Genomic DNA, 13,145 nt, shown 5'->3' with positions numbered 1-13,145 from the left:
CATATAATAATGATATGAGAAAAGTTGTAAAGCAGCATATTAATTATAAAATGACTACAGAATACTGATGGGAAAAAAGGAATGATATATGTCAGAGTGGAAGAGATGAATTTCTAGATGTTTGCTGTTTTAACATACTCAAAAAAAGATCTGTGTCCTTCTAGAATCAAAATCTATAGTATATTTCTATTATGATATTACTCCTCTGTTTTCTTTTTATAAGTTAAGGAAAAACTTTTCTTTTAGCAATCTTCCTTTATTTCCTGATCTTAGGAAAGTATATGGAGGGCGAATTTTTAATGAACAAGGCATATTTCTCCTTCTATTTTGCCTGATTAAACTGTCTATATACCTTTTTAGTCTCAAATTATCTCAATTTTGTTAGTCATGGTTGTATTCATAGATCACTAATTCAAATTCCAGCTTATTTCCCAGCTTTCTTAAATTAATTAAATTTCTTAAAATTTTGAAATCTTGCCCCCTTCCTGAAATGTAATCCCTCTAGGAACTGTGAAGAGTGATATCCCCAACTTTTATTGATCTGTCTTCCTTGGCTTTCAATTTAAACCTTCTTAACAACATTGTTCAGCATCTTCCAAAAGATATTCTTCCCCTCCCAAAAAGGTATATTCTTTCTCAGCTTCACAAATCCTCTTTGAGGCTCAGGAAACTACACACACACACAAAAAAAAAAAAGTACAAAAAGTCTTGCTAGAGAATCATTCAACCAAAAGCAAATGAGCACCTCCTGTGTATAATAAAGCACTGGGCTAATAAGTGCTTTAGGTACTGAAAGGTAGAGAGCAAGAGAACTTGTTCCTACTGAGCTTACAAGCAAGTTGTCAGAAATAAGACATATACACATACACATAACTATAATACAAGACAGAGTGGTAAAAAATTTCCTTAAGAGTAGCTCAAAGTGCTATGGAAATTCACATCTGACAAGAGATCCTTTCTGGTTGAAAACATCAGTGAAGATTTCATGCAGAAGGTGGTATTTAAATTGGGTCTTAATGGATAGGGAGGGTTTCAATAAATTAGGAATGAGGAGGGAGGGAGAGAAGTGAAATAGAAGGCAGAAAGAAATGTGTAAGCAAAAGAACACAGTACAGAAAGCATGGAAAAGAACACTAAGAATCCACTTTGGCTGAAGCATAAGGGATGTAAAAGGAAATGATGAGATATAAGACTGAAAAAGACAGATTGGGAATCATATCATGGAAGACGTGAAATGTCAGGCAATGAATTCTGAACATTATCAGACTATAAGTTGCAGAGAAGCTATTAAAGGTTTTCTTTTCTTTTTCTTTTATTTTTTTAAATTTTACAACTGACACAGAATCACAAACTCTCAGACCTGGATGCAACCAAAAAAAAAAAAAAAAAAAGGCATCTACTTTATTCCATTAAACAAGAATGGTCTACAGCAATAGAGATAAGGAGAAACTATTAAAAATAACTGTAGATAATATAAAATATTTGGAAATCTACTTGTCAAGTCAAACCCAGGAACAATATGAACACAATTATAAAACACTTTCCACACAAATAAAGTTAGATCTAAACAACTGGAAAAATATCAAATTCTGATGGGTAGGACAACCTAATAAAATAAAAAAGGCAATTCTACCTAAATTAATCTACTTATTCAGTGTCGTACCAAACTGCCAAGAAATACAAAGCTAGAAAATATTATCAAAATTCATCTAAAAGAATAAAAGGTCAAGAATTTCAAGGGAATTCATGATAAAAAAAAATGCAAATCATAGCCGTCTAGCTGTACAAGACCTAAAACTATATCATAAAGCAGTTGTCATCAAAACCAGTTGGTATTGGCTAAGAAATAGAATAGTTGTTCAGTGGAATAGGTTAGGTTCACAAGATACAATAGTCAATGACTATAGAAATCTAGTATTTGAGAAACACAAAGATTCTAGCTTCTGGGATTAGAACTCACTATTTGACAAAAATTTCTGGGAAAACTGGAAAACAGTATGGCTGAAACTAGCATTGACCAATACCTAACACCGAACACCAAGACAAGGTTGAAATGTGTTCATGATTTATACATAAAGGGTTATACTATAAGCAAAATAAGAAAATAAGACATAGTCTAACTCAAAGATTTGTGCAAAAGGAAGGAATTTATAAGGAAAGAAGAACTAGAGTACATTATGGAATGTAAAATAGATAATTTGATATTAAATTTTTTATATCAATAAAACCAATGCAGCCAAGATTAGAAGGAAAGCAGAAAAATGGGAAAAGATTTTACATCCAAAAGTTCTAAAAAAGGCTTCATTTTTAAAATATATAGAGTGTTGACTCAAATTATATAAGAATACAAGCCATTCTCTAATTGATAAATGGTCAAAGGATACGAACAAACAATTTTCAGGTGAAGAATTAAAAACCATTTCTAATCATATGAAAAAATGCTCTAAATCACTATCGAACAGAAAAATACAAATTAAGATAATGCTGAGATACCACTACACACCTCACAGTTCAGCTAAGATGACAAGAAAAGATAATGATAAATGTTGGAGGGAAAACTCCAGAAAACTGAGACACATACATTGTTGGTTTGTAATCTGATCTAACCATTCTTGAGAGCAATTTGGAACTATGCCCAAAAGGTTATCGCTATCAAACTGGACATACCCTTTGATCTAGCTGTATATCTCTACTAGGTCTATATTCCAAAGATATCTTAAAGGAGAGAAAAGGACCTACATGTGCAAAAGTATTTGTAGCAGATCTTTTTGTAGTGGCAAAGAACTAGAAATTGATTGGATGTACATCAGTTGGGGAATGGCTGAATAAGTTATGAAATATAAAGATAAAGGAATATTATTGTTCTATAAGAAAAATCATCAGGATAATTTCAGAAAGGCCTGGAGAGACTCACATCACCTGATGCTAAGTGAAATGAACAGAATTAGGAGAACACTGTAAACAGGAACAAAATTTACTAATCCAGTCTCTCCTATAACATGGCAAATAGAGAGGAGGATAGAAATAAAGAAGACCATACTCTGACTCTCTGCCTTCCTCAAAGCACTCCTTAAACTCAACTCTAGAAGCAACTGTTTAAGAAACATCTCCTGCTAGAATCTTCTTTTGAAATAAACCAGGAGATATGTCTAATTATTTTTTAATACTTTAAACCAATTCAAATATGTTTCCTGTGCTGCCACCTTTGATCTCCTGCCCTGGAGTTGAGCAAATTTATTGATGTCTAGCCAGTCCCAAACCAAGATCTACTTTACATCACAGAAAGTGGCTGCCCTAAGGAACAAATCGTTATCTCTATCATTACTTAGCCCCAAACTTCCTTCGGCTTCCACTGCCTATCTGTTTTGTCTCTCCTTATTAAAAACAAGCTCCTTAAGAGAAAGGACTGCTCTATTTGTAGGGGCAAGGAACTGGAAACTGAATGGATGTCCATCAGTTGGGGAATAGCTGAACAAATTATGGTATATGAAGGTAAAGGAATATTATTGTTCTATAAGAAATGATGAACAAGCTGATTTCAGAAAAGCCTGGAAGGACTTACATGAACTGATGCTGAGAGAAATAAGTAGAACCACGAGAACATTGTACACAGTAACAACAAGATTATGGGATAATCAACTGTGATGGACTTGGCTCTTTTCATCAATGAGGTGATTTAAGACAATTCCAATAGACTTGGGATGGAAAAATGTCATCCACATCAAGAGAGAGAAAATTATGGAGACTGAATATAGATCAAAGCATAGTATTTTCACCTTTTTTTGCTGTTCATTTGCTTGGGTTTTTTTCTTATTTTTCCCCCTTTTTATCATATTTTTCTTGTGCAGCATGATAAATATGATAATGTTATAAGAATTGCACAAGTTTAACCTATCTCAGATTGCTTGCTGTCTAGGGAAGGGGGGAGGGAAGAAGAGAGAGAAAAAATTGTAACAATGTTTTGCAAAAGTGAATGTTGAAAATTCTCTTTGCATGTATTTAAAAAAAATACTTTTCTAAAAAAGGAAAGGAATGCCTCACCAATGTATTTCTATTCCCAACATTGAACAGTGTTCTTTGTAATATAGTGAATACTTAAGTATTTTTTCATTTATTCATTCAAAGTAATGGTATATGTTGGACCATTTCAAACAATTCATAATCTGACTAAATATGTGTATATAAATATATATATATATAAACATATACGATATATACATGTATACATATTATATACATACATGCATGACACATACATACATAGCTGTAAATGGCAGCTAGATGGTGCCATGCCTGAAGTTGGGAAGAGACATCTTCCTGAATTTGAATCAGGCTACAGATATTTAACTACCTATGGACAAGTCACTTAACCCTGTTTGCTTAAGTCTTCTCATCTTTAAAATGAGCTGGAGACAGAAATGACAAACCACTCATATCTTTATCAAAAAAATTCCAAATGGGGTCACAAAGAGTGAGACGACTAACACAACTGAACAACAAAGAGAGGGAGAAGGGTAGGGTGGGGTAAAGGTAGGGAGAAGAAAAGGGAGTACAGGGAAGAGGAGAGACAGAGAGAGGGAGAAAAAGGGAGTACATCCACATCTCAGCTTAAAGCTGTTGACTGACCCTGAAGAAAAAGTGAAAGGTCACAGGAACATAGCCCATAAATTCTGCCTATCTCTTTTCTCTTATTTTTTTTTTTAATTCTTCCTTTCCTTTTCTTCTCTTATTTGGTACAATGAGAGCAAAATAGTCAGAGGTGATAAGAGGTGGGAAAAGGAGAATTAGTTCCATTCCTTTTACCCCCACTTAAAGCCTGAAAATTGCTGTTGAATTTCATGCATGTACAGAAGGAATATTTACACCTATAGGGAGTTATCTACCTGTTGCTCATTCCTTTATAGAATTCTACTATTTATCGCAGAATCAGCACCAAATGTTTAATGAGTGTTTTATTTACAGAAAAAATTATTCTTTTGAAGTGAATATGTGGTTTTAGCTTTTTTTCTTCTTTTAACTTTGCTGTCACTTCCCAAAGTACCCTTTTCCCCCTCTCCATACACCCAACATACTCTTTTCTTAAAACAAAGAAATATAGTTGAGTAAAACAAATGAACACATTGGTCATATTGAACAACATGCCTGATTCCACATCTATAATTTACAACTATAATTGAGGTTGACTGACCACACAATTCTTGGGGTCATACCACATTTCCTTTGGGTTATACTATGGACCCCATTTTGGAGACTACTCCACTAGAGTCAGTATTGGGTACTGAAATGATCACATTTCTTATATCTATCAATGCTATTTTCCTTTACATTACTATAATCATTATAAACTGTTCTCATAATTTGGCCTACTTTACTGAATCAGTTCATATATGCCTTCAAAAATTTCTGTGAAATCTTCATATTCATTTTTATAGCATAATAAAATTCTATTACATTCATATATCAAAATTTGTTCACCCATTCCCTAATTAACCGATATATGTTTTACTTCTAGTATCAAAAAAAAAAGGTTCCTACACACACCCACCTTTTCCCTCTTTTACTTGCTTTGGGGTACATGTCCAGAAGTGGTAACAATTGGATTAAAAGCCATGAAGAATTAGGATTTAAGTGATTTTTCTAGCATATTTCCAAATTATTTATTAGGACATTTAACTATTCACATTTTCACTAACAGTGTTAGTTTATTAGTGTCTTCTTCCCCCAAATCTCCCAGTATTTACCATTTTCTATTTTTCCAATGCTGTTGTTTTTTGTTGTTCAGGTGTTTCAGTTGTATCCAACTCTGTGTGACCCCATTTGGGGGTTTTCTTGACAAAAATACTGGGATAGTTTGCCCCAGTTCCAACTCATTTTACATATGAGGAAACTGAGGCAAACAGGATTAAGTGACTTGCCCAGGATTACACAACTAGTAAGTGGATGAGGCCATTTTGAAGTCATCAAGGAGATGACTCTTCCTGGCTCCAGTTTGGCACATTATCCCCTGGCTCATCTAGCTGCCTTTTTTTTTGCCAATACCACCCAACTGATAAGTGCAAGGTAGCACCTTAAGAGTTGTTTCAATTTGCCTTTCTCTCATTATTAAATGCTTTGGAGTATTCTTTGACATGGCTGTTGAGAATTTACACTTTTTTAAAATTGCCTTTTGGCTTGACCTTTATAGTTTTATAGCTTTAGCCTATTACCCAGTCTACTGAGTAATAATTCTTATGTTCCACTTATTCTATCCCCTCCCCAACATATGCAAGTCCTGAATCCAGCATTGTATAACACTGAAATTACAATCAGAAGACTTGGAATCAAATTCCAATTCTGTACTAGGTTTCTGACCTTAGACAAATTATTTTTCTTCTCTAGAAACTACTTTTTCTGATTGGTAAAATGAAGATAATACTGGTGAATGGCTGATGTTAATGCTCAAGTGAGACAAATTACATTAAAATACTTGGTTGGTCTAACTTTCATAACCCCGTCATGAAAAATATGTATCTTATTTTGAAGATATTTTTGTCTTATTACTAATTGTAACAGTTCACACTAATATAGTACCTGATGCTTTTTTTATTTTACACTTATATACAAAATGAGAAAAAATAAATTGCCACCTGCACAATAGACTATAAAAGAAGTTTCAACATAAGACAATAAATTTCAACTTCAAGAAAATCTATATAATAAGTATAACAGTTTGTCTTCAAAGCTGCCCAGCTTTCCTTTGCTTCATTAGTTTTGTTTCTTTTGTTCTCTGCTGTGCACTTTTTATTCTATTTTTTTCCGTTCCTCCCCATCTACCCTAGTTACAATTAATCATGGACACACATACATACATACCTACCTATATATGTACATATATAGAGATGTATAAATATACATGTATTTATACTCATATACACATATATATTGACACACATATATAACACATAAATATGACACACATATTTAGGATTTTTACATCCATATTCATTAATGAAATTGGTCTATGATTTTCTTTCTCTGTGTTGATGTTTCCTGATTTAAGTATCAGTGTCATATTTGTTTTATAAAGGAAGTTTCGTAGGACCTCCTCTTTGCCTATTATTCCAAATAATTTAGTCTTTAAATGTTTGATAAAATTCACTTAAATTGTTAAATTTATTGGCATATGATTAAGAACCCTTAATTAAATACTAAATTGGAAATCCTAAAAATTAAAGGTGAAATTAATAAAATTGTGCATAAACAAATCATTGAATTAATAAAACTAGATGATGGTATTATGAAAAAATGTCAATAAATAAACCCTTGGCTAATATGATTATATATGAGTATCAAAAATGAAGAGGATGAATATATCACTACAGGTAAAATCAAAGTAATTTTAAGTATCTTTTGTGCCAAATCACATGTCAATAAATTTAACAATTTAAGTGAAATGGAATAATATTTACAAACATTCAAACTGCCCAGATTAGCAGAAGATAAAATATACCTATTTTAGAAAAAGGAAATTGAACAAGCCATAATGATATTTCTAAGAAAAAAGCACCAAAACCAGACAGATTTACACGTGAATAGAAATGAGTTTTGTATCTTATCAGATGCTTTTTCTGCATTGCCTATCATGATTTCAATGATTCTATTGTTAATATAATTAGTTATATGTTAATAGTTTTCCTTATATTAAACAATCCCTGCATTCCTGGTATGAACCCCATTTGCAATAATTTATAATCTTCATAACATATTGTTGTAATCTTTTAGCTGGTATTTAATTTAGGATTTTTACATCCATATTCATTAACGAAATTGGTCAATTAATTATCAATCCATTTATGATCTAATCCTTATCTTTCCATAAACTCCTTAATGATAACTTTTTTCTTGAAAAGATGAACGAATAGACATTTAGCACTGTTTTTCTGGAAGATGATTCTGATGACCAAAGAAGCAGAAATAATAGGAATTTTGAGGAAAGTGAACATTCTTAGAATTTATAATTGAGAAGAAAATTCCCATATGTATGTTAGATATGAGGAGAGATTTCAAAGTCTACAGAGGATGAGTAGATATAATAGCCCAAGATTCTATAGGGGAAGTCAATCCAGAAAACATAGAAGGCTATCAAGGATGAAATTTGGCAAAGAGATATAATATCAAAGAAGAAAAAATAAGGAACTGTCTAAGGCAAATGTTCTTAATCTTTTGATGTCACAGACACCTTTAGAATTCTGGTGAAACATGGATGCTTTCTCAAAATAATGTTTTTTAATGTATAAAATGAATTGCATAGGATTACAAGAAAGACCAATTCTATTGCAATAGTTATATATATAAAAAAAAAAAACTTAAGTTCATGGACTTCAGCTTAAAAATCTATTGTCTAAAGAGACTTAGTATAACACAGGAAATTCACTGACCAACTTAAATTTAAAATAACAAAAAATATATTGAATGGAAGCAAAGGCAAGTTAACTGGGGAACAAAGGATTTAAAATTTAAAGATGGAGGGAATCTTGACAATGATCTAGCACTAAAGTCCCTCTGTTTATAATCAAGAAAAGTAAGTGACCCAGAGAGTTTAAGTGACTTATCCTGGTTGTACAGGGAATGTCAGAGATAGAATTTGATTCCAGGTCTTTTGATTCCTACATCCATGCTCTTCCCACTGCATCATATGGAAAAGCATCATCTGATTCTATAAAGATGGTATGAGAGCATTAATATATCGTTAGTGGAATTATGAACTGATTCAATCATTCTGGAGAGCAATTTGAAACTATGCCCAAAGAGCTATCAAACTGTGCATATCCTTTGATCCAGCAGTGTCTCTATTGGGTCTGTATACCAAAGAGATCATAAAAGAGGGAAAAGGATCCACATCTGCAAAAATGTTTGTAGCAGCCCTTTTTATATGGCAAGGAACTAAAACTGAATGGATGTCCATCAGCTGGGGTATGGCTGAATAAGTGATGGTACATGAATGTAATAAAATATATTTGTTGTATGAGAATTGATGAGCAAGCTGATTTCAGAAAAGTCTAGAAAAGACCTATATTAACTGACAGAAAGTGAAGTGAGCAGAACCAAGAGAACATTATATATAGGAACAAGAAGATTATGTGATTATCAACTATGACAGATTCTGCTCCTTTCAACACTAAAGTGATTCAGGCCAATTCCAATAGATTTGTTATGGAGAGAGCCCTCTCCACATCCAGACAGAGGACTATGGTGATTTAATATGGATCAAAGAATAATATTTTTCACCTTTTTTGTTAATGTTTGCTTGTTTTTTTCTTGCTCATTTTTTCCCTTTTGAGCTGATTTTTATAGTGCAAAATAACAATTGTAGAAATATCTAGAAGAATTGCACATGTTTAACCTATATTGGATTATTTGCTATCTACAGAGGGTGGGAGGGAGAAAAATTTGAACACAGGGTTTTGCAAGAGTGAATGTTAAAATTTATCTTTGCATGTATTTTAAAAAATAAAAGGTATTATTTTTTTTAAAAAGAGTATCAGAGACACAATAAAGCTCCAAATAAAGTAAGGCTAGATATGAATGATAAAAACAACACAAGAGGGTATTTTTTTTTTAAAGTTAATTTGTGAAAAATAGAAGCAAATAAGAACAGGATGAAGCGCTTCAGGGTAAATGAAATGAAAAGAAGCAGACAAAAAATAAGTATCATTAAGTGAATTCAGAACTCATTGAATGATTATACAAAAAAATTAATAATGGATGAGTCAATGAAAACTTAGTGGGTACTCTTTTGTTTCTTTAGTTATTGTTGGTTCAATCATTTTATTATCATAGTCTAAAACTATTCATAGAAAATCATAGTTTGTGATGTTTTAGCTATCAGTAAAATGGAATTGGAATCTAAGAAAATTTGTCTTTTTCTGACCAAGCTGGCCTTTCTCCTGGACAAGAGATATTTTAGGATAGTTCCCACTGTCATTTTTTACTTCCCTCTTGGATTTATTTTCATAGACTAGATTCTAAGTGTACACCACCATGAGATTTTTTGTACATCTCCATATCAGGATGTTTTTTGGTGACAATTGTTCTTTACAAACCTCATCTTCCTCCATTAGATAATACATATAATTTGCAATATTTTGGTCTATAATGTGCACTGAATTTTTTGCTTTCTCAATCATAACTAGAGAAGCATTTAGTACTGTGAAGAATAAACTATCATCTACAGCTTTTTAATGGGCTCCAAAGACTTTGTTTCCAGGGATATCAAAAAGTAAAATGGTAAATTGTATATCCAGGCAGTATATAAAAGCACCAGGGCTGACCATCAATGTTTTCTATACTGTCCTCAACCCCAGTCACTTCTACCTGGATCTTCACAAATTTTGTCCTAGTCAAATATGCTAAGAAGCTTGTGGGTCAGCAGCAGGACAGTACAATAAGCTGCAGCATAATTTTAGGCTAATCTTCATCCATAATTTGGCAATTCATGAGTATAAGCTATATAAACAATTATATTCTCCTCCATATAGGCATAAACAATCTGGTGGTGTCTCTTTGCAATTTAGACTAACATTCTATGTTTTTTCCTGGATTACTTGGCATTTACATTGATGATAATCTGTTTTTCCCCCTCTATCTTTCAGAATTTCTTCATGAATAAGTCCTTATTCTTGACAACTTAAATTCCTGCTAAATGAGACCTGTGCCTATGAATCAGCAGAAATCAATGGAGTGTTATTCTAAAGAATTATCCAGATATACATGCTAGATAACATTTTTATCAATGATTTGAATAAGCAGAGATAGATTGCTTCTTAGATTTGCAACTAATATGAAGCTAAAAGGGATGGCTTTACACATGCTGGATTACCAAGTAAGAATCTAAAAAAGGCTTCTATTGGCTAGATTCTGGCTGGCAAAATAATGAGTGAAATCTAATAAGTTGAACTTTTTTTTAAAAAAATTTATTTTTGCTGAGGCAATTGGGGTCAAGTGACTTGCCCAGAATCACAAAGCTAGGAAGTGTTAAGTGTCTGAGGTCACATTTGAACTCAGGTCCTCCTGACTTCAGTGCTGGTGCTCTACCTACTACATCACCTAGCTGCCCCTAATAAATTGAACTTTAATAGAATTAAATGTAAAGTAGTGTTCTTAAGCTAAAAAATTAGCTTCTAGTCAAAGATGGGAGAAGAGTGAGTAATTAATTGGAAAAACATGTGAAAATGTCAGTGGATTAAAGTTCAAAATAATTTAACTGTGCAATATGGCAACCAAAAAAGCTAATGTTATCTTCGACTGCATGAAAAGAGGTATAATGATTAAGATGAGAAATATAATAGTCTTTAGTTTTGAGCACTGTATTTTAGGAACAAGCTGGAAAGCATCCAAGGAATAATCTTGGCTGTGAAGGAACAGGAACTAGAAATATTTTACCCTAGAAAAAATAGGGTACATGAGAGTTGTCTTCAATTATTTGAAGGACTATCAAGAAGAAAAGGGATAAAATTGTTTTGCTTGGCCCCTGAATGTAGAACTAGCAGCAATAAGTGAAAGTTACAAAGACAAATTTGGCTTAATATAAGAAAAAGATTCCTAACTATCTAAAAAAAAAAAATGAGTTGGCTTAAAAAATAATGACTTACTCTTCACTAGAGCAAAGGCTGAATGATCACTTATTTGGTATACTATATAAATGATTTCTGTTCAGGAAATGATTGAATTACATGTCTTCTATTATAACTTATCATTCTTAGATTCTGTGATTGTTGTTTTTGTTGTTCATTTGTTTCAGTCATGTCTGCCTCCTGGTGATTCCATTTGGGGTTTTCTTGGTAGAGACACTGGAGTGTTTTGCCATTTCTTTCTTCAATTCATTTTACATGAAGAACTGAGGGAAACAGGGTTAAGTGACTTGCAGGTTCATATAGCTAGCAAATGTTTAAGACAAAAATTGAACTCAGGAAGATGAGTCTTCCTGATTTAGGCCAGACATTCTGTCTACCAGTTGCCCTATGCAGTCTATGATTATATAATCTGATCCAGTACTTCATGTTAAGGTTTTAACCTTCAAACTTTAAATAAGAAGTTTATGAATACAAACAAATCGCAAATTGATAAAATTAGCAAGGAAAATACTTTTGAGAAGAGTATTTTATCATATTTTTGAAGAAGGGTATTTTATTATATCCCTTACCTACTTAGTCCTGAAGAATAATGAACTTGACATTTACGAAAGACCACTGTGGTTTTTAAGGCTTTAAAATAAACTTTACAATAGACAGTAAAGGTGATTGCTACCATACACAACTGTGCAATTCTAACTTCCTTTACAATCTCGAAATGGGTACTGTATTCATAAGTTATCCAATTTTGAAGGCTAAGACTAGTTTAGAGTAACAATTTAAATCAGTAAATGTATAAATCTGAAATAAAGCAAAACTCTTAAAACAAATAATAATTTCAATTTATGTCAATAATAAATAGTAAATCATAAATCACACAGAATTTCTGAATAACTTTAATCATACAATGTTAGCTGCACAGGAGTAAGAAAAAGAAGTTGATATAAGTCTTATCCTGTTTACAGATGTACAAAACTTTACAAAAAGTTTTAATTACTTTTACTTCAATTTCCTTGGTTCCCACAGTTGACTAGTTCCACAGTGTTCCTGAGTTGTGGTCATATGAAGAAAAAGCAAGAAAGTTATTTTCAATGTAAAAGAAGTTATTCTTTCTACTTGATCATTTCCATTTCTTTTAAGTCACAAATCCCAGCCCATTCCTGTATGCTGGAGATCTCAACGATATAAAAAAGTTATGAAGTGAGAGGAAGGAAATGGGGACAAGGGTTCAAGGATCAGACAAAATAAAATGAGGCACCGAATTCTTTAAAGAGATTTCTGAAGTCTGATTTCAAAAATTTTTAAATTTCTTATGGAAGAAATTGAAACATGAAGAACACGCAGACACACGCAAACATGCAAAGTAGGAAGAAATGCAGACCTATGTAACATTACATAAAAGTGAAGTTTGCTAACTAATTCACAGAAAAGAGACCAAGGATGCTGGCATGATGAGGCCTCAAAGAAATAAAAGTAAAACCAAAAGAAGAAAGCAGAAATGAAATGAAAATGTATCTTAATCACTACTTCTTTCTC

At 32.4% G+C, this 13,145-nt stretch overlaps 1 protein-coding gene and 1 pseudogene across 7 annotated transcripts in view; both read right to left on the bottom strand.

Moving 5' to 3' along the window:
- MGA (MAX dimerization protein MGA) overlaps window positions 1–13,145 on the bottom strand; it is a 224,311-nt gene that overhangs the window by 106,833 nt on the left and 104,333 nt on the right. The window lies entirely within an intron of this gene.
- On the bottom strand, window positions 9,487–10,549 carry LOC111720049 (annotated as a pseudogene).

This window comes from Sarcophilus harrisii, chromosome 2, assembly GCF_902635505.1.
Source record: "Sarcophilus harrisii chromosome 2, mSarHar1.11, whole genome shotgun sequence".
Classification (NCBI taxonomy): Eukaryota; Metazoa; Chordata; class Mammalia; order Dasyuromorphia; family Dasyuridae; genus Sarcophilus; species Sarcophilus harrisii.
This window is presented reverse-complemented; position numbering and strand designations above follow the sequence as displayed.